We start from the raw sequence: 26,888 nt of genomic DNA, 5'->3' as shown, positions 1-26,888 counted from the left end.
ACCAATTTCACTGCCCTTCAATCCACTTGATTGTTTATAAAAGCAGTGGAATTAAACAAGTGCTTTTTAAAAATGCGTTTGTTTTACTTAAAAATCTCTGCATGATTTATTTCTACCAGCTCTATTCTTGATGAATCTTGTAGTTATAATTGAAAGCAAAGGATAAATCAAATGACAAAAGTAAGCAGCTTAAAAAAAGGAAAGCAAAAGAGCGAGGGAATGAAAAATGTTTTTCTAATATTTGTCGGCAAGAGAGCTAATGCTATAAATGCTAGCTAATACTGAACTCCATCTTGCACAACTAAGAAGTAAATCTTACTATTCTAAGATCACATTAGGAAACACAGAGCCTAAAAACCTCATACAGGGAATCAAAAGCTGATCGGTTTAAAAAAAAAAAATTCACCATTTTATCCTTACTCTACCCTTCTAGAGAAAGTACTTCTTCGAAACACAAAAATGGGTGACCTTGTGTTTAGATGTTGGCAAGATGAACACTCATCTCTAGATAGATCTAGCAAAGCTGGGAAGAGGTGTGGTTTAAGTAGGTCAGCTTGCATTCCAGCCACATATGTAAGCTTTTATAACAAATATAGTCTATAAAATACAGTGATTTAACATGGAGATGGATTTTCAAGCCAATGAAGACTTGGAGTCTGAAGTATCTTCTACCCCAGCAAATACAGAAGAGCCAGGAAGAATCTCATGTGTGAATCTTCAATCACTAAAGATTGTTCCAACAGAAGAGCTGTAAAAATTATATATATATATATATGTATATATAAAGATATATATATATGTATGTATATTTTACAAAGAAGCAATAGCATGCTAACAGATTACCTCACTTTGTGGGCCTGCCACATAGAGCAAGACAGCCATTTTGTGAAATGCCATGAGTTGCAATACGTACATCCCATTGAGTGCTACGAGCTGGCGAACAGTTCCCTCCCGAATCAAGCAAAGCAACAAAACTCAGCTTTGTCATATCATCAACCAGGCTAAGCAGTGAGTCTCTGCATGGGAAGTCTGACAAATGCTTTCGACACATACACACTTACTGACAAATAAGGGGGCATATGGACAAAAAGTTGTCACTAAAATTATATTCCTACACCCGTTTCTTGCTTTTATAGCCAGGAGACTTGCTGCCTCCTTGTGCCAGGTGCGGTCGTCTTCTGAAGCTATGATAAGCTGATTCAGCTCACTAATCCCACAGTTTCACCAGCAGAAAGCTACCTACTTTTTCCTATCACTTCTCAGTTTTCTGCTACTTAAAAAATGTTAATCAGCCCACAAAGGAGTGCAGAACACGGGAACAAGACAGCTTTTTTTGGTGCTGACAAGCTGTTAGGTGAGCGCAGCCTCTTTGATCCAGCTGCGCCGTGCAGTATGCACGTATACATGCAGGCCAAGTTCAGCACACCCATAATTTACCATCTCTTCCCCTCCAGTGAGACACTTTCACATCACATCTGCTTACAGCCCTCTGCAGATAAAGCACATCTCATAGGAAAGCACATTTCATTAGTTTTTAGCTACTCTGCAAAATCAGAGGGGTAGGTGATGCACGCTTGGACTATACAAACTGAGACTCAGATTCTAGCCTGGCGCACCTTCTCTGACAGCAGGGCACTTGCATCACATTTGATTTGTGCTTCACACTGAATAAATTCTTCCTTTCTTCCAAACTAGTCAGTTCAACTATTTACTATAAGTAACTCCCTATGTAAAGCATTTCTAGTATGGAATAACACTCTTCATTGTTGTTTGCACCTCTGAATTATCTATGCAATACTCCTAAAGAACAGAATGAGCTATATTTTTCCAGAGAGAGTAAAGGCAGCAAAATCTTATTCTCCCCAATGGAGGGGGGGGGGGGGGGGGGGGGGGGGGGGGGGGGGGGGGGGGGGGGGGGGGGGGGGAGATAAATGATTTTTAGATTAGCATTGTTTTCCATTTCTCCCCAAATCTGCAATAAAGTTTTATTTTTCCCAATTCCAGTTGCAGTGGTGTACTCTTGGAAAACACAGCTGTTGGCTTTATATTTACTAGTATGCAGTTATTGCATTGCTTAGTATATATTCACATAGATTTTTTTAATACAGAAGCAACATAGGAAATGAGATCTAAAAATACATTACCCATGCCCCTTTCTCCCTGCTTACACACCATGCACTTGTTTCATATGCTTTAATCAATAAATTGTCTCCATATCTCAGACAGGGTATTATGTAAGGCAAATAAAACAGCATAGAAGCCAAAATGAAGGATAAGAAGTTAATTCTGTGTCCATAATTAAGAAAAGGAATCAGAATCTCACTTTCAAACAATGCTCATGGTACACAAAAAAAAACTAAAAATGAATTTAAAAAAAAAAAAAAAGGTCTTTTAACTCTTGCCTGCTCTGGGTTGATATTTCCTTGACTTTCTCTGTTCGAGTCCTGTAAGAAAAGCAAAAGCCCAACAAATTACTACAGTATGAGCCAGGAGATGAAAATTAAAGAAAGCCCATGCAAAAGCAACTTGAAAGTGTCAAAACTGGCTGACTTAAAGCATCATTTAAACTTACATAGTTTAATTTTTCTTAACCAATGTTCTAATGTAACCAATGTGTTAATAGATTAGTAATACTGAAATTTCATAAGACACCAGCCAGCAGGTATTCCAAAAGAATGCTGAAAGTATTTAATAAGTTCCACTTGCATTCCTTACAAAAGCCGGCCAACAATTATTTAAAGTTTAAAATTATTTCATTTGGTTTTAAATAAAAGAACATTTCTGGTAACATTACAGAATTTGGCCAGACTTTTTTCAACAGCACTGCATTGTACAGACAGAGAAACTGCCGTATTTTTTTTTAAAAGATCTTATTGATCCTTACTTATTTTCTTGGTTCAATTACAATAATTTTTAAGGTATTTTGCCATCTTAGAATCTATCATAGGGAAGTAAATAGCCAACAATTTGGACAACTTGGACATTGTGAGAGACCGAAAGAGTTAACGTCTCAAACATTGTGGTGGGGCAAGTTGCGCATAACAAGGAATCAGAGGTGAGAAGCCGATCGGCAGCAGGAGGGCATGCCGGAGGATGCGCAGCTCCCTGTTCTGACGCGCTGAGCAGGGCAGTTCACCACGCATGGCCAAAGATCAAACAACGGTCATGTCTGCGGGGAAGAAGAAACTACTCCCCAAATGACCCCCAAGCCCACCAACCCATTTCCCAAAGGTTCTAGAACCACAAACCGCGCATGACACCTAATTAGCCTAATGAGTTTGAGTGCCCGCCCGAAGGAGGAGCAAGGAGATGATAAAAAAGCACAAACTGAAGTCCCACTTGTGCGCACCCACTGGAACTGGACACTTAGGCTAGCTGGAGCAACGCTGGACCCAGCACTGGCGAAATCTTCCTCTTTTCTTTTCTTCTTTCTGTCTCTCTTTCTCTTTCCTTTTCCATAATCCCTACACCTCATCCCTTTAGACATAAACCGTTGACCAAGTCTGGGACTAGGAGCAGATCCAGCCGCCCTGGGCTCCTCTCTGAGAAGTCTGGAAAGCAAGGGGGTCTGCTCCGAACCTCCTGACTCAACGGGAGGGTCTCCTCCTTTTCTTCCCTGAATTGATGTATGTGTGATTACCATGGGTTACACGGTTTACTGAGGTAGTTTCATGCCAGCTCCTGTGAGAGACCACACCACCTACTGTTACGCCTTCCAAGTTCAGGTTGCTTCTGCCACGAATAAAACCTTCAAGTGATCATTTGGTGTCGTTTCACCTTAATTTAGCCCGAGCGAATTCCGAACTCAACACGACCCCTCCCTGGTCCGTCCAGCACGGGTTGTGACAGACATGAACACAGATTTGTCAATCTTAAATTTGCAATCTTTTCCTTCATTGATATAGTAGATTAAAGCACACCTTCAAACACTCGGATCCAAAGCTGCTGTAATTCTAGTGCAGTATGCAGTTCCTTCAATCATGGCGGTTACGTTTAAGTTAATACAATTGTATCAGCAGACACTTAAACATGCAGATGATGGGAAAGAGTAATCTTACCTACAGACCAAAGCTGCCCTTAAGAATACAAGTTAACAAGAAATACAGTCCAGAGCAGTTTACCCAAGCTTTCCCATGAATCATCATAAGCTACAAAACATTTCTCAATACCCTGCAGCAAACTTAGGGCTAAGTATAAAACATTAAAAAGATAAATAGTAAGGCAGAAGCTACAGTTTACAACACGAAGAATGAAGGAGAAAGACCATTTTGTTAGTGACAATTGCCTTAAGGTTTTGGCTATACAAATTGAAACATTTCAAACCTTTCACCTGATTTTCTGAGTATCTCCAGTTACAAGGAAGTAATTCCATGCAGTTGCCTGCTGCTATCTTGCCTCTGTGTGTTTGCATGGGGACAGAGAGAATAGACTGTGCAGAAAAAGAAGTTAGATGAAAACACTGATTTTGTCTAGATTATTCAAAGTCTGATAATTACAAAGTATCCAGTAAACAAAACAGATTTTTTTGCAGCTTCCATCAAAACATTTCCATACAAAGACTCTACATTTTGACAGCTGGTCAGGTTTCACAATACACCAAATGCTCTAAAAAGGTTCAGCCTTAACAACAACCATTAACAAAAACACTGAACCCAACAAGAAAAAATGGAAGCAAGCATTTTGCAAGTGACAATTGCTCTTACTAAGTAGGAGAAAGGTTTTTGGGTTGGTTTTTTGGGGTTTTTTTTTTTTTTTTGTTGGGTTTTTCTTTTTTTTTTTTTTTTTTTTAGAATTCCCAAGGTAATACAATTGCAGATGTATACACATTGACCTCATTTTTGCCTGGAAGAAAGAGGCACAAAATGGCTAGGTAGATCTCCTGTCCAACAATTCAAAACAAGAACCCAACCTGTTTCCTACAGCTTTGACCTTATCTTTAAGGCACCAAAGCTGTTCTTGAGAGCCAAAAGGGCTGAGAAAATTACTTCCTCTGGCAATAGCAAAACTACACAGCCTACCAGATTGCGCAACCTGGGTCTGCAAGCCAGTTGCAACTTTTTCCTTTGTAATTATCTCCACAGGAAAGAAAAAAAAGTTACTAGTCCAATATTCACTTAATGATAACCACCTTCGTGTGGTAATGTCCATCTACTTTTCCATAAAGCCCTTCTAGAGAACACCAAACTAACAAAGGCCACCCTTCACCTCCCTAACGAAGTACCGCCTACGTACAATTATATTGCGGCAGAAAGACAGATCTACAGCTCATACTGACACCTATATTCAAAATTCATTTGAATTGTCGTTAGAACAACTTGTACAAGGTCAAGTCTGTCATACTCCTTAGTGTACACACTTTGTTTGCAGCCTGATACTACGCCACTATAAGAAGGGAAACAAAGTAGATGTGTCACTGCATAACTGTGTTTCAACGACAAAAGACGACAATCTTCTCAAGGTTGCAATTAGAACACAAACCCCAGCTCATCATCTTTCAGCATTGAGAGTATCAATGGTCATTTTCAGAGGGCTCTCAGGCTGAGAAAACATAACTTTGCCTGGAATTAGATCCAAGAGCTTGCAATTTTAGGCAAATCTCTTACTAAACACGGCTCCCATCTTGAAAGCATAACAACTGCATGGGACAGAATTCACAACATGTTTTGTTCCTTTAACTAAAACGCTCGATTTGCTTCCATTCTTCTTGCGTTTCTTTTTAAAAGAATGAAATACATAGAGACAAAACATATAACATACAAATCTAGCCCAGCTATGATACTTATTGAGAATAAAGTATGCAAAAAATGCAGAAGTCAGTCTTCGTGAGCTCAAGAGATGAGCCATTTGTCAACTCCTATGTACCGACAAGGGACCTCAGCCCATCCTCCCCGCGTTGCCAGGCAACCATTCCTGTATCCTTAGCTGTATTCATTAGCCATTAACCACCATCAGGCTCCCTTTCTTTTCTCCCTCACAGGCTCCCACTCTCATAGATGTATGAAGGGGAGGGGGAAGTTAAACAAGATGACTTTCTTTCTGATCAGAAGTAACATTCTGAGTTTTAATAGCTAATAGATTTTAGCCAATTCACACAATTCATATAATTGCTTTGTAGTGAAAGACACAGCATGATTATAAGGTGCAATTCTTTTAGTTAAGAGGGCTCTGTTAAGAGTTGACATTAATAGAAATCTTCTAAAATGTCTATTATTAGACAGTGATGATCTCACACTGACAGTACTAAAGTGTCCTTTGAATTTGTAAAAAATAAAATAACAGATGACAGCTTTTTAACTCCAGAAGAATGGCACTGAACGTGAAGAAACGCTATTCTAAACCTTGTCGAGATAAATAAAAATCAATTGATCTCACAAGTAGAAATGCATGATCTTTAATGTATTCCATGGAAACAAAGCAGCACTTCAGCCACTAGAGGTACCGATCCACCGTCCTTAATATCAACATAAACATGCACCACCTCCAAAGCAGCAGTTTCCCTGTCTGCCCATCCTGAAGCCACAAGTTAACTTCCACTTGCAGGCACTAGCAGGTAAGTTATGCAGCCATACACAGAGCTAGACAACGCAAACGAAGATGAAAACTCTTCCCCTCCCCAGCCCCAGGTTACCTTCAGCCAGAGCAGCTCTCATCCACCTCCTCCCATTGCAGCCCAAGCATCCATGTGGCACAGGGGAAGTGGCAGGGCCATGGCTGAGGACGGAGGGGAAGGTACAGCTCTTTTGGCAAAAAATCCGTACTTCTATCGCCTTAACGCTACGATCAAATAAACCTGTAATGCATTCTTGGTATTTCAGAGTCTTGTTATCTTGCTAGCTTCCATGAGATGGAAGTTTAACTGACCTCCTCAGGTGAAGAAAAATATTAAAATATTGAGAAACTTATTACAAAGCACTAAAAAACATCAAACATTGCAAAACCCACAATTCTAGAACAGGGAAACACAAGATTGCAAGTGCGATGCTGTGCAGAGGTCTCTCTTAAGCATACAACTAAGAACATGCATTGTCTGTCTCTCTTTTTTTTTTTAACTTTCGAGACCACCATGTGAACATGTTTTCAGGTCTGTTATCCATCACTGGAAAAGGAGCTTGATTAGAGATTATTAAGACAGAGACCATGAAGAAGACTGTAAAACATCCTTACAAAGAAAAGGCTAAAAGAGCTTAATCTGACATTTATGTAGAAGTTAGGGTGTGATTAACGAGCAGTCTAAATAATTAAGCCAGGATCAGAAATATAATAGCATAAGGTTGCGCAGGTGAACAGGAAAAAAAAAAAGTGCTATTTTCAATGCTTCAAGCTGATTCAGACAAATTCAAGAAATAAACAGGACAAATGTTTTCCAACAGTGTAATCTGTTGGGCAATTTTCCAAGAATCATGACAGCTTTTCCATCACCAGTATCTTCAGGATTGGAGGCTTTTGCTTTATATTAAGTACAGCTACAGAACACACAGAAATAATTATTCCAAGGAAGGCCTACTGCCTCCAGACAGGACAACCACATCGGTCGCTCCAGCTTTGAATTATTCCATGGTCTGTATATAGCAACTGCCAGAGGAGAAAAACCACACTATATTTGACATGAAGAACTGACAAGAGAAGGAACAGTGCTATCACCCTGGATGACTACTCTCCCACAATTCCTTTATAAGGCTCCTGGGTGTTTTGTTATACTTCATGAACCAAGACATCAAAATGAATGAAATTTAGCAAAGCATATGTAATGCACAGAAACAACTCTATTGTCAAAAAACTAGATGATGGAGACAATTCTACAGCATGGAAGGAAACATCCCGACTACTACTGTCTGCTCCTTAGAGCAAAAAAGCATTTTTACAGACTCACGTTTCATAAAATTTTCTTCTGGTTGTGTCCACACAGGTCAAAATTGAAGATTCTCTTCTCATTTCCAGACAAAACTTCTATAATTTGCACCCGAAGTATATAGCGCAAGAAAAATGGATTTTATGTTGCCCATTTTATATTATAATTACTTTAGTATAACAAGCATAGTCATGCCTATTCGCTAATTAGACAAATGCAATACTGATCAATCTCGACTCTGCCAGATTTCTTAAATACTTCTCTCTGATGCCACAGTCTAATCGAGACTCTAAAACTATTTAAACCATGAAACCATCATGATACAACTGAAGGAATTGCTGAATTTATTTGGTAGCACCAAACAGGCTGAAGAGAGAAAGCACAAGAATCTGAAACCGTTCTTGCTGTGACCACATGGCCCAGAGGCATCGGGAGAGACCTCATCTTCAGGGACAGCAGCCTCTCCACAAGCCCAACCCTCCATGCACCAAGGTAACTGCTTACCATGCTTACGGGAAATATGTGAGTATATAGTGGAGACAGCTATCCCGGCTAGACAGAGCTACCACTCTGAACTACTGGGAAATGTATTTTTTCTTTTTTATTTATTGTGACTAAGTTATACAAGCACATTTTTGCAAGTTCTAGAGTCAAATTATTTCATCATTGCAAGCCCTTCTGTCTTGATCTGGTTCTAGAAGTACCTGATGCTTAAGGGCAAAACCTGGACCTTTAAACCAAATACACAACTGAATTTACTGTGTTGCCTGGAACTTGGTTTTATGGCAAGTGCCAGTATCACAACCCCTAATACTAGGGATATGAAGTAGCATATGGTTTCTATTATGCCTAATAGCATTGGTTAAATTTGGAGAAAGTGCCACCTGAAAATAACACTTTTTGAGTACAGCAATCTCACCGATGCCTTCATCCGCAGACACAGCAGGGCAAGTAGATCCAAAGAGCTTCAAACACTGAAATTTACCCATTTCGAGTGATTTCAACAAATGAACAAGACATAGTAAACAGTCAAACAAGGTATGGACATAAATGACTATTTAGTAGAGATTAACAATACTTAGCTATACTTGCAAGTAATTAACTGTTCATAAAGTTATTAAAATAATTATTTCCTGCAATGGTTTCACAAACAAAACAAGCTTGCTAAGTCTTACCACGGAACACAGCAAGTTAAAAAATTCTGGAGGAGAAAGACTAAAAATATGCAGTGTTAGAGGATACATTTTCCACATACATGAGAAATCAAAGTGTATACATATATAATGAAAGCTGTAGAGTGCTGAAAATTAGTCTGGTTTGGCTCTTAATTTCCTACAGATATTTAATTACCCCTTCGTCATTTTCACTGCCTTGCTCTCTATACCAGGAGTATGGTACCATGAAAGTAAAATTAAGAGGAACAAAAATGTGAATTCCCATTCTAGCAATTTTGTTTGCAACCGAGCTCATGAAATACAGAAGCTAGAGTTGCAACCTGATTTTCAATTATTTATACTTTGCTGCCTTTGTAATTTCACATTTTCCATTGAATTATAGTGATCTCTCCTTCATATGCATATTCAATTTTTAGACAAAACAGACACTTGCCAAGGCAGTATGTAAGGCACATAAGCATTCATGCCACTGACTGTCATTTTGTTTAATTACTGAAGCCTACCCCACATTATTGGCTCATGCTGACACTTTACTTTGACAAAATATTAAGTTTTGCAACTTAACTCCTTAAAATACTTTCTTTCTTTGTTCTGAGCACATAATATCCTCACGTTTCTTTCAAACAGAACAACTATGATGAGAAGAAAAGTTAGAAGAGGTGTTTGATACATTTTTTTCATTTACCTTAAAGCCAAGATGGGATCAGTTTTGTAGAGACTTTTTCACGAAGGCATATTTTCAATCTGGCCTCTATATTAACTCTCTGCAAAAGAGGAACACATCACATTTTATAATACCATTCATTGAAATAGAACTAACCATTTGCAATGATGTAACTTGTAAATATAAATAGAAGACTCATTTTCCTGACACAGCAGCAAAGTAGAACATATTTTTAAACACGCTGGTAGTTATGAAGTATTTCTCTCACTTAAAGAAACGAAGGGACTGCCAAAAATGGCAAAACCAATGCCCTCGCATCCAGCAAGGTCTGGTTCATGAAGCAGCAGGTTCATATGCAGGGCACCTGTAGTAGTTCTACTCTACTACAGAACACTGGACAATAAAGAATTGCCTTGTTTATCCATCAGTAAAGTAGAAGCGTTCTTATTACCAAAAAAACCCTGATATTCCAATCATTTCAATTTTTCACCTATTTCCCACTAGCAATCTCATTATCATCCACATAAATATCCCTCCTTCTTTTAATGAAAAGCAAAATGTGCCAATGTGTTCCTTCCCCAAGCAAAACAAGATAGCTCAGTACATATTTAAACAGTATCTGTGTATATCGCTGCAGTTCAGTACTAATCAAAGCTTATTATAAAGATTCTACAGATAAGTCCAGTAATAACCCTCCATTGCTGCACTACATAAATTATAAAACAAAAGGGAAAAAAGGATCAATAGTAACCAAGTTGTGCCGTCGTAATTTTCTGTAAACACAATTATATTGGGGCAACAAAGAAGTTATCTTAAAAAAAAAAAAAGAAAAAGAAGAAGAAGAAAAAAAGGCAGGCACTGCAGCTGCTTTTCTGAGGCATCCCATCGACATCCACAATGCAGAACCCACTGGGCTCCTCCAATACTCCATTTTGTAGGACCACAGCCGACACTCAACCCAATAAACAAATAATGCACTGAACTAGCAGGAGTGCAGTTTCTATCTCCCAGACACTAGGTTTTCATATAACTTTTACTGATCCAACATAATGGCTGTAGCAGCGATGTTGAAACAGGCTTCCCCTTGTGCAGGTAAGAAGGTGAGAAAGAGTAGTTGAGAGATAGATGGGCTTTGGGTGGGAGATGAACTGGCTTTTACATCTTTTCCTAGGTATGCACCAAAAGTCTGACCAAAGTTATCCTTTAAATAACGGGGAGAATAAAAGCTGTAGAAAAAAAAATTTTAAAAGACATGTTTGAATTTGTCATCTGTAGATAAATTATCTTTAAAAAAAAAAAACACCCGCAGCTGATGCTACTTTAACTATTCATACTTCAGTTGCTGTTGTAATTGCCTTCAAGGTAACCCTGCAGAGTCACAGTTCATAAAAATGAAAGAACAGGAAGACAGTCCCTTTATCATTGTAGATTTGAACCCTGTCAGAGATAAAGTAATTTGGGTTGGGAGAAGCCTAAGAAGTCATGTGGTCCAACCCGCCATTTAAAGCAGGAATAACATCAACATTAGATCAGGAAGCTCAGAGCCTCGTACAGTCATGTAAAACTAAGAGGAAAATACCAGTCCTAAATAGATTCATGTTTTGCCCTTCAGAGACCCTGTCCCCTTTTCACAAAAACAGTTGACAACGAACTGAAGCAAAGCAGCAAAAATTTAAAATGAAGTAAGGATGGATTTACTGAGTTCCAAAAAGCACATTTCCTTGACAGTCATAAATACAATATTGTACTACTTTTCTGCAAAACTTCACCTTTAAACTATACAAGCCCATGGAAGCACACATTACAGTTACGGTCTTACTGGGCAAGATAAAGGCCGGGGGGGGGGAGGGGGGGGGGGGAAGTAAAACCAGTCCTTTCCCTGGATCAGAAAAGAGACTTATTGGCTCACAGGTCTCAGATAAAAGCTTCACATTAAAACATTTTATCTGTCTTACAGTTTTACTGCTCAAAAGATGAACTGTGAGATTAAATCCAACTTTCTATTAAGCTCTAGAGATAGCCACATACCATGCAACTCATAAGACTTTAGGGTTTAGACATCCATCAGTAACAGATATTGAATATATGAGGGAAGCATCTCAAAAAGGCATTAACGCTAATAGGGCTTACATATATGTATCAAGGGAAAAATAGCCGCTAAGTTATGATACTACTCAGTCATGATCCAGAGGTACAGAAAGAAGCCTACTGTACAATTCCAAAGAATTCTGAGAGATTCTCCTAAATTCACCCACTTAGAAGAATCTTTGATTTCTTCTAAGCATCTACTGAGAAGAAAAAAGGGAGAGAAAAAAAAGGTCAAATCAAACTCAAAAATATTTTTATGTTTTACCAGTTGGAAGAACAAGTGCAGGGGCAAATTTAGCAGACACAGAATGGTTTATCTTTTCTTGAAAACCAGAGGGGAAAAAAGAACACAGTGAACTCTTCCACAGGCTACAGCTAGTTGTCCAGTCTTTTGCATTTAGATAGTCACAGCATTATTTAAAACATGCAGAACATTTTAAGGTTTTTCTGTCACTATGACTAATAACTGAAGATCTCACACCCCTGCATCTGCTAGATACATAGTTAAAAAGGGGACAACACGATTTGTTCATTTACGTAGTAACAATGAGATTTGGGATCAGGGAACTGAAAAGAGGTCATGTTTCAGTTTTCCCCCGTACCACATAGAGACACTTATTTCATGACTGACCAATTTCCTCTGCAGAAGTGACTATGTTCATAATATACTTCAAATTGTTTGTCCATGCAACCTGTATCTAACTTTTAAGCAGGTAGCAGAAGTACAGATAACAACTCTGAAGTAATGTAGGTAGGCAAGCACTAGCCGAAGGAAAAAATTCCTGTTGACAAATCCTGAAGAAATTATTCTCTCCCCAGCAAAGTTTATTTTTGAGAGGACAACTATTTTTGCTGGGAGAGAATGTTGCAAATTAGAACAGAAATCCAATTTGACTTATAACTCCTGTGTTTTACATAAGGCTTAGAATCAGTGGCTAGAGAAGGCAGGGAAAGGAGGGAGGAATACAACTGCTAACGGATTAGATGTTGTCACTTACGATCCATCATCACACTTTCTCAGATTATGAAAATGAAATTTTCCCAGTAGTACATTTCATGCTTGATAGATTACAGATCAGTTTACACGTCGAAAATTGAAGCACTCGGATTTTACAAAAGTTCAGGTCTTCCGAGACCAGCATTTATTATATGGTTTGACACGAGTCAAGAGAAACATTCAGCAAGACAATGCCAGAGATACTTTCAGGCAATGAAATGGGTGAAGTCACAAACTCCTTAATGATCACTTCACCAAGACTGAATTTAACACTTTTTCCTTGACTATACAGCTGGCTCAGAAAGGTCATTAGACTATTATATTCACCGTTATGTAGAGCAGCACTATACACATGCAAAGTTTCTATAGCAACACTTTCTTAATTCACTCTTTAAGCAAAACACCAATTAGCTTTTTATTATAGCCAATTAAAAAAATCTGCACACTAATTGACAACCTCTCTACTCAGAATTTAAACTTACGCAAAAGAAAATTGCAGTGAAATTTTCTGTGGTAATAGCTTACTTGCTATTCTTCCTTCTTAACAGAACAGTAGATTATTCTTGATAGGGGCTGAACATTTATTTTCAATCTAAAATGTTTAGGCACACAGAAGTAACCTATCCTGATATGCCTTAAATCTTAGGAGAGCCTGAAGATTACAGGTTTCAGAAAGGCAACAGAAATGTAATCAACTGACTTATTTCTGCATCACAAGAAATTGGGCACAGGCCTGTGCACCTGGAGATCATGGAAGAGGAAGCTAGCAAAATGTTTCTCTCTCAAAGTATTTAAGCATGTTGAGCCGAGGGAGAAAGATGGCAAAAAAAGTACTAAAAGTCAAATTCAGTAGGGCAGCAGAGACATTTTCATTTGCTTCGTAATACTTATTGATGGTTTTCTCAGATGTCTTCTACACAGCTGGTGATGACAGCTTCTTTGTATGCTGCTTCAAGTAGCAAATATCAAGATATATTAGTCAGAAAACAGTCAGCGAGCACAATATAAAAAGAAACACATCACGATGCAGAGTATCAGGAGAACTAATCAACAACAAAAGCAAAACTGTCCTTCTTGGTAAGATGTTCTGCAGGAAGCTCAATAAAAAACATCGTTCCCCTTACAGTTCTCCCATGTGATATGTCAGGATTCACCTTACTAATAAATAAATAAACACACACAGAACAAAGTAGCAGATGGCTCCTCTGACAATCCTGGTATGCCCCAATCAAGAATTAATGGTGCCTGAGGTATCAGTAGGTCTGCTGGTTCTTAAGGACAATCTACAGAAACTACTTCTATTCTCACCATCTTATACTTATTTACTCACACTGTCTTATACTGCAGTATTAGTATAGAAACTTAAGGCATCTGACAAGTTATGTGGGGACACAATAGCAGTACCCAAAAGAGTTTCCCTTGAAAGCCTGAAAAAAGAAAGAGGGGTTAGAGTAGTCTTTCATTCCTACCACTGTAGAAGAGAGAACAAGGTATTCCCACATGTGTAAGAGACCACTACGTATAACCTTGGAGATGCAGAAGCTGCTGCAGCACGAGAAGACCACCTGCTGCAAAGTCAATGGGGTCTGGAGTACATCGGTGGGCTACCTAGTAAGCAAGGACACCAGAGGTAAGGGACTAAGGTTAAGCAAGACAGCTACAGGCTTTTATTCTTCGTTCTTTAGAGAGGTAAGCTCCCAAACACAGCTCCCTGAATTGCCAGAATATAGTAGCACGCTCAAGCTCAAAAAGTCTTCCAAGTGCAAAGTTTCCGCTACTAGATGTGCAGCTCAACCTGCTGAAGAGAGGTTGTGTTAGTTCAAGACACGGCACGCAGGGTTACACACACAGTGAGTACTAATTGAAACTAATGTCATCATTTGTAGTCCCAAGACTTTGAAGATTTCTCCTCTAGTAAACTCCTGCTACCAGCCCCTCTCCAAACTACGTGACAGTTCACCCACCTCTGCAGCGTACGTCTCTGCCTTCTCTGCCCTTGAAAGGAGGAGAGCAGCCCACGTCCCAGCACGAGACCTGTCGGTCACAGTAACGCAGTAGTGAATACTTGAGAGTACCAGAGCAAACAAATTAGCTTTTTTCTCCTTTTTCATTTTTTTTTAAGCTTTCTGCATTGGCATTTCAAGCCATTTAATCTTTCAGCTAGAGGGTCCACCCTACCAGTTGCGTATTACACACACAGAGTGTGTTTGAAGAGAAGTTTTAGGGCAAAGTTTAAAGGCAGCTGGTAATGGCAGAGCTGCTTATTGGCAGCAGCCAGGATCACCTTCAACTGCTCCCTGGGAACCTACATTCCCAGTATCAGAAAGGCTCCAACCGGTGACAGTCATTTTTCAAATACACCATCACTAGGTATCTCTTTCTTACTTTCTTCTCTGATTTGCTCTTTGCCCAGTCAGACTGCCCTGAACAGTCACGTCCATGTGGTCAGGCAGGTGGTGTGTGATGTGAAAATCCTTGTGGGAGTAAAACAACAAATATGATTTCTGGCAGTCCCATCCCTGCCAAGAAACACCTTCAATGGCCTAAAATATGAACCCAAGCCAGCTGTGCAGCCATCCCAGTCTTTGCGAAAGCAGACAGTTCACAAATCAACATGATCAGGAAGGTATAAGCTTCTGCTCTGTATTTCCTGCTATTATGATTAGAGTTCAAAGTAACTTCATTAAAAGAACAATTTACACATTCAGTTGTAGTTAAGAAATACAGAGCTACATTCCACTTTAAGACTCCAGAAGCAACATTTTCTTCTTTGATTGATTTTTTTTACTGTTTCGCAGAAGGGCTTACTGCAATTAAATTGTCTTTGTCTAAGTATAAAAGCTCAAAATATTCTGTTATTTCCAAGAAGTAATGGGATGGCTTTGTTGCATATCTAAATTACTACCCACTGTTATGACCTACCATAGAACTGAAGCAGACTAGAATAGTCTAGGCATCACTGCGAGCATGGATTTTCAAAAGTTTTGAAACACCCTTTTTGACTCCTTTCATTTACTTTTCTGCATTTGAAACGCATAAAACACAGAAGCATGATTGCAGTAAATTTTGATAACTACCATGGATTTCTCCCACTCTCTCAATGAAGAAAAGTGTTTCAGAAGAACCTTCCATCCAAATATATCTTTCCAATTTCTACACAATCCCTGTGTAGGCAATAATACGCACCCATACCACTGGATGATGAACAGAAGAATTTAAAAAAGACTATCATTTTCCCACAACATTGTTCAACCTCTGAAAAGAGTTGGCATTCTCAATCCAAGGTTTGAACACAAAACCTGAAAACGACTGTACAAAAGAGTTTTCTTTCTTCACATCTTGGTGAAGGAAGAAAAGTATCAACTTGATGAACAACTACACTTCAGTAATCTGAAGTTATTACCCCCAAACCTAAAAAACCCCTCAGTTTTTATTATAATGTTTGAAGCAATTAAAACGTTATCCAAATAATGCTATTTCAACACTGTTCTAATTCTTGGTACTCTATTAAAGGTTTACAGCAAGATCTCTGACTTGCAGTCAGATCAAATAGTAAATACTGAAAAAGTTCTCCTTTCTTTGTGCTGTCATTATTTCATTTACCAGAAGGCTAAAAGTTAGGGGTAGATTCAATATTTCTTATGAAACTTCAACCTCGGATTCATAATTGCCGCATCTGTAAGCTCTGAAATCAGAAACCCTGAGCAAAAAGAACATAAGAATGCTATGATTACTACTAAGTTCTCAGACCACAGCATGACAGAGACATTATTGCGCCTTTTCAATCTTCATAAGGTCTTCCAAAACTCATGCTTTTTTATCAGGCAAAATAAATACAACAAATCTCCAGTCTTGCTACTGGAAATGGCCAGCTCATACCTACAGATGATGTATCTATTTTCCTATTTTATCATTTCAAAGTTAAGTTCAAAGACCTAAAGATATGATAGATTAAGCCTGGAAAAGAAGCAAGCTTCTCCAAGGATCCCTCCACCTAAGAGTGAGGAAAATTTGGCCAATTAAAAAAAAAGAATCAAACACTGAGGAAACTACAATTAAAAGTTTCTATGGAGGAGTAACACTATTAAAACAACCCAACCTATCTCCCCCTTCCAACTTCTTCCATCTAAAACTTCCAGAAAGCATCTAGTCATAGTACTACTTACATCTTCTTATATTACGGGTAGAGCAGCATATATTTATATTATATGTATGAAAAAAATCAATACATGCAATTCAAATCTCAGCAGCACATACAGTTTGATAGATACACTGCTCTAGCTAGTGCCAGGGTACAGCTGGGAATCGACAAGCAATTTCAGTGCTACCACCAACCCTTGCAGCACGTGATGGATCCACTCTGCATCTTTGGTCCTCAACAAAGGACTGGAAGAAGAAAGAGCCAGTACAAGTCACTGCATGGAGAGAAACAGAAAACCTACGGTGGCATTACGCTTTCTCTTTGAGATAAGAACTCCCAACAGTTTGTCTTTATATATTCAGAGAAAAATAACTAAATATCTACCACTAAAAGGACAAACATGGTTGCTTTGAATCAAAAGAGAAGGCCAAAGAAACTGAGTTTAGTTACAAGGGCCCCTAATAACAAGCAGCAGAACACCATATCTTTTGGGGGTAGAAGAAGCTGTTATCTACCTTCCCTGCTCCTAATGGGACTCCCTGAGGGCTCTTTACCAATTCCAAGAGGTCAGTCGCTGTCTCAGAGTGCTTCTTGTCAGCGTTAAAGACACAGTCTAGTTTTCGATACCGAGATAAAACAAGTATTTGCTAGTTTAGACCACCACAAACTGAGAATAAGGCCCACTGCAGTATTTCAAAGCAGCAAGTGCATAACACAAGATAACCAATGTAGGGTAATATTCTGAAGGAGAACAAAATAACTTGTAATGATATACTCAGTGATACATTTCACTTCCAGCCTTGTCCAAAATGCACTGAAGTTTGCAGAACTTCTGTCGATTTTAACAGGTTTTGGAGTATGTCCTTTATGTCCTCTGAAATTATATCAGGAAAGTAGTATCAGTTTATCAGGTTTAGTGGGTGCACACACACCATATTTTATCTTTAAGCTTCTCTCCTTTAAGGAGAGGGAAGGTTCAAACACTCAGTGTATTCAGACAAAGAAATAAAGCAAATGAGGGGAAAGGCAAATTTCTTGATGACAGAACAAAGACAACAGGTTCATCTTCAAAATGGTTTCTGTTTTCTCCCTTGGCAAAAAAAAAAAATTCAGATAATATACATTAGGTTTTTACTTGTATTCTCATCAAGATTCATTCCAGTTGTGAAAAGGTGTCTGTCTCTCTATAACTAGTTATCATTAAAAAATAGCAAAAAGTCAATTTCCAGACTTTATAACTATTTTCATCTAATAATTTGTTGTCTTTTGCAACTGCCAAGTTATAAACCTCACCAAAACAGGGTTTATTATAGCACGACTATAGATAATCGTCTGTCAGCATTTTTATTAAATTCCTTATACCAGCAGAGTTCATAAATTGGCAATAAAAAAAAAATATATAATTCCAATGAAAACACACCACACTGGGGGCCCAGGTTGTTTTTAAGTAAGGAGAGAATACTAGACCATACCTCTCCATCTTGCCCCAGCACACAGCCAGCCAAATTTTAAAAGGGAAACCATTCTTGGCTCATCAGCAAAGGCTGAGCTGCCGTTTTACATGTGCTCACCACTACAAAATCTTCAGTCTTGATCCTCCAGGTTCTGCCCCCCACCGGGACACGCAGAGCTCAAGGGTTCAGCAGCAGCTGGGAGGGCTTTATGGACAAAGGTGACTTTGGGCACTCGGCAAGTTTAAAATATCCTCCCGCGTCCAGGGAACCACAGAGGGCTTGTGAGCCCAGGAAAAGGCGATTCAGCCTCAGTGGTGACAAAGAGCATGGAGACAGTTTTCGATACATTTTTATATAGCAAAGCGTTTTGTGGTGTAGAGATGCATCAAGTAGTAATCGATGAGCTCGTTCAGGCATGTTACATACACTACAGTAACTCAGAGCTGTACACTAATGAAACCAGACTGCACTCAAGCTAGCTTATCCTGAATTATGTTAGGTATTTCTGCCCAGCCCTAAATTGTGCTACCTCATCTAATCCTTCAGAAGACACCGCGTTTAAGTCATCCCATGTTTTCGCAAAGGGGATGGGCAGGGCGAAGAGCCTCTTCTTCCCTGCTTTCATCACAGCTGATGAAGCACCCCTCTAGAGAGACAGCCCCATCAGGAGGTCACCCTCCTCTTCCTCACTACTTCGGAGCAGGACCACTCAATGCCCCTGATTCAACAGGAAAGAAGAGGCATGATTCCCATCTGATTCTGCTTGTAGTTTCGTGGTTAGGACATGCCATGGATGTGGGACCTACATCTCAGGTCCACCCTTCCCCCTGCCCAGACAGGCGCTCTGAGCTTCTCAGCTTCAGTCCATTGGATCTTCTGGTTTTTATCTTCCTTGGACAACCCTGGCACAGGGATATCCACCTGGTGAACCGCAGCACTAGCAGCCCACCATCTGTCCGAGATTAAAGGAAAAATAGGAGCTGATTCATGTTGAACAGTTCAGCCACACTGAGTTTTGCTGACGTACTATTGGTCAGCATATTTATTATACTAGATATAAATAAAACATTAAACATTTTGCTCAAAATATCTAAATTAGCCTGCAATTCTCCTACTTCCTGAGCAAATTTAAATGAGTTTTCTCCCCAATGCCTTTTCTTTTTTTTATTATTAAAGAACCAACACAAGGAAAAGCCATGACTAAGTACACCTTTACTAGAACAAAGAAAAAAAAAGATAAAAGGAATAGCCAGGAGATAGAGACAGCCAAACTTATATTAGCGCTAAATGCCAAATTTTTGTGGTATTGTTGCTGTCGTATTATTTTGGTAGTCCAATTAACTTCTGATGTTGTCAAATGCAAAATCAGATAACTAAGAACCGGTTTGCACCATGAATACTTCCACACTATACAGACACTAACACAATTACACAAATTTCTGTTGGCCTACACTATCAATTAAATATTCTCGAAAGCAAAGGACAATATACCTGTTTTATCAATTATGAATTCCTGTAGTCCAGGAGACAAGTAACAAGTATTACACATGGTGTCAAACAGCAAAAACTAATCCTGAAGTCTTGTTTGCTTGGTTTCTAATTAAACCCATTGCCCCACTGCAACGTATGTTTGCAGTTAGCTGCTGCTGGACTTAACTATGTCACCAGCAAGTACAAATAAAAATCATATTGATTTAAGAGTATACATTGCTAGAAGTCAACGTTCTAATAGGTGGAACAGAGGTGACATCAGAATTGCAAAATCCCACTTAGTTCAGCAACCAAAAAAAAAAAATCCCATCCTAAACCACTCTACAAAAGAGACTCACAAATGAGAGCAAAGACTAAACACGGCAGAACACACAACTTGGCTAATAATGCAAAACCAACATTCCTGTTCATGCTAGAAGAAAAAAATATACTACAAAAAAAAAAGATCAAATCTACAACCTGTACCAATTTTATTTTGAAATAAACTTTTTAACAAAATGCAGACGTATCTTGCCTCGCTGAGAGGCCACAGAATGGTGAATTACAACTGTTCCAAATACAGCGCCTGATTCTCCATCAGGTAAGTCAGGAGTAGTCCCAGTGGAAATAAAAGGTACTCTAGTGTTGGTGGAGGGCAGGTCAGACACAGCCACTAGCAGCACTGTGATTTAAGACTCTCGCTGACAGTATGTCTGTGAAAAGATCAGGAAAGCTCTGATTGCCTATTATGCATTATTAAGAAACAGATCAATACAGAAATATCCGGGGGCCACTAACATGCACCGCACGTGTGATTTAACCTTCTGCAGACACGTCGAGCAAGCAATGAAAGCTGGTTTCCTGCAGTCCCATGGTCAAGGTCTCTGCTACACAGTATGGCTTGAGCCATGATTGAAGATCTTCCCTGGGGTAGGACACGCGTGGCATCTCTCCTCTTCTACCTCAACTTCTTCCTCCCTCCCCGTTGGATGGGTTTTTTTGCGTCTACTAAAGTTCAAGCCTTGGCTTTTTCTAATGGGATCACAAACTCTCTCTTTTTTACCCAGTTCCCTGTTTTTAGGAGATTTCTAGGACAGTACTCACATTCACAACTCCATCCAGCAGGAATGGCTCTGCTGCTGACACATCTGCACATAGTTTTCCCACCTCAGGGGGATACACCGTAAATTCGTTGATTTTAATGCACCACCTTTCAGGCAGCATGTGCCTCTGCCTCACCCTCACTTCTCAGGAGCTAGCTAATATATGGGAACACAGTCATGCACAAGCACTTGGAATTTTGCCCCAAAAAGACTCTGTTTCAGCTGTAATGCCCAATGAACACTTGACAATAGATAAGCAGCTGTGACTCCTGCTCACTGTGCCAGGCACAGCTATCTCGCATTAACTCGTGTTCCTCCAGCTATACCCATTGCCATTACATTTCATTTTAAGCTCTTTGGGGCAGAGGTTGGGTTGGGAGATGGGGTTGTTTGCATGCAGCAACCAAATGTAAAAGGTGCCAGACTCCAGCTGGAGCCTCTAAACATTACGTTAAATACCAAGAGTAACCAGTCATTTCTACATGTTTTTCAGCTGAGGGATTGATTTTAAGGATCATAGAACAGAAACAGTTCATTTTTGAAAGATAAAAAGTAAAAATATTAGGAACTCCAGATGCTCAATAATTTTCTTCACAAGATAGGAATACTGCTTAAAATTCCCCTCTCCACCAAGTAGTATTCTTTTTCTTGAAAACATGAAAATAAAGTTAAATTCTGAACAGTAGCATATGTCACACAAATACATGTACCAGCACCACCCTGTGAGCCTCACACCACTTTGCTAGCACAGCTGGGCAGATTTGTGTTATTTACAGTAAGCGTAGTTAATAAACTTATAATAATCATGTTTAGCATCAAGCTCAGAATGAACTGCTGCCAAACCGATAAATGTGGCTACAAAAACTGATAGCTTTGAAATTTGTTTCAAGGTTCATATACAGAAAACCTCGCCGGCAGACATACAAAAATCAGAACACTTTTAAGAACAAGAGTATTCTGCATATGACTGAATTAATTATTTGAAAATCACCCCCCTAGAAGAAAAACTGTCTCCAGCTTTGGTGACTGGCTGTTTATTTCCAACACAAAAATAACTTTATTCATTGTGGAAAAGGAGGATGCCTGATTCTTTCCATCTTTTGAAGGGTAAAAATAAGTATGTAGAGAAAAGATAAAACATCACTCATTTAAAACAGGTCTTCAGGCCTTAAAACATTTTCAATTGCAACACCAATACAACTCCCATATGATTCTCCTTCTGCCCAAAGTTAAGGGATCCTTACTATTAATTCATACATTAACCTACTACAGAAAGGAGTTTCTGTTAGGAGTTCCTCCTCCATTCTCTTATTCTTCTAGACATAGAAGAATGTGCATTATAGACAGTTAAGCTTATAAACGTACCAGAAACATAATAAAAATGACAAAGCAATGCAGGTGCTGAGCATTGGACACTAAAAGAAGTACTGGCAACAAGACAGAAAAGAGTGGAAAAAAGTAACAGTTGTTTTCACATAGCTTACATGGCTAGCAGTCATACTAAATAGTACTGTCTATATGTTGGATTGCCCAACTTACAGGGACGTGGAACCAGATGCCTTGCAGTGATAACTGCCAGATTTTTTTCTTCTGTGGGTTAAAACTCTGAATTTCTTAATCCAAGAGCAAATGTTTCTACAGGTTTCCAAAATGTGATTTCATTAATTCAAGAACAAACATGAAGTCTTACCAGAGCATGCCTGCTTTTAGGGAAATGGAGTTCATTGCACAGCAAAAGCAGACTGGGACCAGAAAAGTTGGGGAGAAGAGGCAGAGAAAACATGGAGAGGGCAAAGAAGAGAGCAGAAACAGACACAGAGAGCAGCGAGACTCATGGTCAACAATGTTCTCCAAAAAAAAAAATCTTACTGCAGAGTCTAGCATACTCCAAACCATAAATTTTTTTTTGCTCATCTGGAAGCTTATGTGAACCACACCAACAAGCTGCGCATCCCTCATCCTTACCTAAAGTTGACAGGACAAACTACTAGAGGTCTTGCTCTTTCAAAGACAACAAGAAGGGTCTGTTTACAGATCTGTAGCTTCCGGGCACACTGCTAGATGCTGGTCAACTCTGTGGGCACTACTATGATGCTGCATCGCATGATTGATAAGAATTATTCAGCCTGCCTAGAAAATTGAAGAATAATTAAAATGCATTAATATTGCAAAGTCAAGCGTTGAACACCTATGAATTTCAAACACAGATATATTTATTATTTAATCCATGCATCATTCTGTGTCCTAAATTGACATCACGGGGGGTAAAATGGAAGCTGCTGTTGCCTTGTTCTGTATTTATCTTGTCAGTACCCTCTGGTGAGAAAGAAGAGACAGAAAATCTGATCCAACAGGATCAGAATGAAAGCTTGAAGGGTGCATATTGAACCAGAAGAAAAAAGTATACCGTCTTATATATAACACACATATACTACAGAAAGCTGTATCAATATCAAAGATGGATAAAGTGTTTCTGACTTGAGTAGCTGATAATTGAAACTTCAAATGAAAACGTTTCTTTGTTTTGAAACTCTTGGGATTTTTAAGTATTGGAGGTGGAAGAGGAATGTGGGTAAGGACGTGGAGGAGAAAGAAGTGTGAAGGACAGCAGGAAACAAAAACAACTGCAAAGTTGAAATCCTCTACAGGAGAGACGATGACTGCCAAGTAGAGCAACCAGTCCCATGGAAAGAGTCTTCAACTGAAAACACTCACGTGCTACCAGTAAAACACACTGGGCACAGGATTGTTACATGTAATAAGAAACAGTAAAACAGCATCACTAGCATACAGTTGTGTACGAACGTTCAGTAATACAGCATCATCTTAAAACTCTACATTCATACGTGACACTTTCATACAAAGTTATCACTGTGAACAGTGCAATTTATTGTCTGCCTTCTATAGTTTGAAACTGCTGATGCTGTTTAACCAACTTCTGTCCCTTAAAATATTACTCAATTTCTCCATAAAATATTTATATTAAGCTTCTAGCACAGGTTTCTGCTCAGGGTCCTATTAAGCTCTCACGAGGAGCTGAGTCAACATGTCACATGCTCAACCTCTTAAGCTCGCTGTTTCTTTCAGGTTACATAAAAATAGAAGAAAACTGGAAGACGTGATTGCGCTTTTCAGTTCTCATTAATGAAAACATAACTGCAATTAACGAATAACAAAAGAAGTAACATGTATGCATCAAAAAGTTCTTTTAAAAATGCTGTTCATCTCCTCAACTAAATTAAGCTCCAGCAAATGGAAGGTATTACTCCATTATGCTCTTATCGCATCCATCTCCTACTCTCCTACGCGTTATCCAACTTCTGTGCCAAATGAGATCATTCTACTATAGCCCATACCTTCTAAATAATTGATTGTTTTGACAGTAAATGTTCATGCACAGCAGCACACATTAAGTCATCTCTGTGACCACAGGAATGTGATCTTTGAGTTGCCAGGTTGCCGAAACTTCCACAAAAGTCAATGGCACTTGTGCTTACATGAAGTGTGCTGAGTGTTTGTGGTTTTAAGTCGACTCAAGAATTTCATGGTCTTCAAGAAACATTCTCTGAAATTCTTCTTTAGGACCTTATTTCCCTTGAAGGGAAGTACATACAAGGACTTGCATGATTGACATCACTTGAACATAACCATGTTTTTACTGACGCTTGGCTATCCTCACCTCCAGGCAAAACAGTAAGGAAATTTATATGTAAATTATTCATTAAGTAAAGAATCTGAGTAGAAACCCCAGCTGCAATATGAGGAATATTTAGAGGATTACAAGTATCTTAGCTATTTATTAAATTATACTTCCTGGTTGTTAGGCTAATCATGAAAATTAAAACAGTCTTGCTGATTTTTTTTGAGAGGAGGCAACTGAGATGTATTTGGTTTTAAGCTTCTTGAATTTATATGCATACTTGTGATAGTGCTATTGCGATGCTCAGCGAAGGAATACACCTTTGCAGCTCAGGCCACCCAGGATTACCCACATCAGAGCAAAGTCTGGGTTGTCTTGCCTTCCCCCCCCCCCCCCCACCCCTTGATTATTGGATAAGTCTAGAGAGGCTAAACTTCGAAGACTCAGTCTCAATTAATCAGCATCTTACCTATTGTAACAAGCACAAATCATGCCGTTACTAAGATTTGATAAAGAAGCTTCAGAACAAGAACTCCTCTTCCCTTACGACCTGATGTTTAGAGGATATACAAATATCTTGCCCTAAATCACATAATCATTGTTAGTCAAATAGCACCTTATTCCACAGCAAGCTGGATGCTACCAGAAAAGTCACATGCTGCTCAAGCACTGAGTATCACTCACTGTACCGAACAGAACTTCAAAATATAGACAACTGCACATAGCAAATCCAGAGCTCTGCCACTTTAATCACACTGTAAACACTGCTAAAATACATGGCATGATGAAAGAATGATAGATTAGAAAAATGTTACTTTTAAATAAAATTGATCACAATTTAGAACTGGTGGAGGATTCAATAAAATGGCTTACCACAAGAGAGCATACTTGCATATATAAACTGCTCAACAGTTAGATACTTGCAGCATAGGATTTTAATTTTTTTTTTTTTTTTTTTTAATTAAAAGACGCAGCTGACCTGCGTATCATCATTGAAACCAAGGACTTTATCAAAGTGAAAAGCCCAATTAGCATCAGTCGTCTCTGGATGTACAGGCTAACATATCCCTCATCAGCTCAATAAAAACCCAAGGGTGCCTCTGCTCTCCAGAACTGCAAAACTAATAAACAATTTCATTTAATTTGAAACAGACTACACTGAAATCCAGTTTACCTCAGAGTAACAGTGGACTGCATGCTTTTCTCCATAGCACATGTGGAAAAGTAAGTATAAAAAAAAAGCTAATATACGGAAGAGTACACTGAAAAGACTTGCATTTACAAACAGACGAGGGAGAGTGCCACATTTATCAAATTTGAAAAATCACATGCTCGAAAATCTCTTATGAAATGCATTGAAAACATGTTCCCATAACATCCTTTAAAGTAACTTTTTAAGCTAAATTAAAATGGTACCCAAAAAGCAATTTTTTTATTATTTATTTTATTATAACCTCTTAAAAATAAGTGCCATAGCTTCCTCTGCTAACCAGTATTTTATTCTGGTTGTTTCCATCACCACCAAATGGACTGTCCAGTGTGAAAAACCCTACAAACTGGAAAGAGACTTCAGCATTTTGTAGGGGAGTCTTTCATGACTGGAAAGAAAATGCCTTTCCAATTACAATGGTATTTGTTTTGCTGTGCTTCAATTACAGTGCTATTACTATGTAACACAACAGTTACAGCATCTGCTCCATGTTAGTTCAACCAGATATATTTTTGATGCATCCTTAACTGTTACATAAAACAAAATCTACACACTTTTTCTTTCAAGACAAGAAAAAAGAAAGCAAAAAAGCCCATAAAAAAACCAGCCTGGAGACTATCTCACTGTATGGCAGGAAAACACCCCAATGTTATAGTAATAGGCAAGAATAAACAGAATAGGAGACATGTTTTGTGTGCACTCTGCAACTTTCACTCAAACAGACTTACAGTCAAATAAGTGGTAACAATAATGTTTTTCTCTACAGGTTAGACCCAATTCCTGCAGCCTTTAAAACTGTACTAAGAATTAATAATGTTTTGCTAATACCGCCCAATAGGAAAGTAGCATTTCAAAATTTGGCCCTAATCACAATTCTTTCTAGATACTCTTAAGTCCTAATACTTGAGTTAATGCTGATAAGTCAGGATCAGGACAAGCAGCCGGGACACTGGGGCCAGGATCAACCGGAGAAACGAGGCTCTACTCCACAGAGAAACGCAAGATTTTGAAAAGTGAATGAAATTGAGGTCTCTTTTCCTATTCTTCATTAAAAACAAAAAACCCACATAGGGCCTAGAACACCTACCCCAAAACAG

At 38.8% G+C, this 26,888-nt stretch overlaps 1 protein-coding gene across 4 annotated transcripts in view; it reads right to left on the bottom strand.

Annotated features, from left to right (window-relative positions):
- NAALADL2 (N-acetylated alpha-linked acidic dipeptidase like 2) overlaps positions 1-26,888 on the bottom strand; it is a 503,669-nt gene that overhangs the window by 394,650 nt on the left and 82,131 nt on the right. For 2 of the 4 annotated variants that reach the window (XM_030028786.1, XM_041126841.1), the window contains exon 3: positions 9,710-9,788. The exons of the other annotated variants lie outside the window; for them this stretch is intronic. The gene's annotated coding sequence lies outside the window, so the exon portion shown is untranslated. The remainder of the gene's footprint in view (positions 1-9,709; positions 9,789-26,888) is intronic. 4 annotated transcript variants of the gene reach the window in all.

This window comes from Aquila chrysaetos, chromosome 10 (genome assembly GCF_900496995.4).
Source record: "Aquila chrysaetos chrysaetos chromosome 10, bAquChr1.4, whole genome shotgun sequence".
Lineage (NCBI taxonomy): Eukaryota > Metazoa > Chordata > Aves > Accipitriformes > Accipitridae > Aquila > Aquila chrysaetos.
This window is presented reverse-complemented; position numbering and strand designations above follow the sequence as displayed.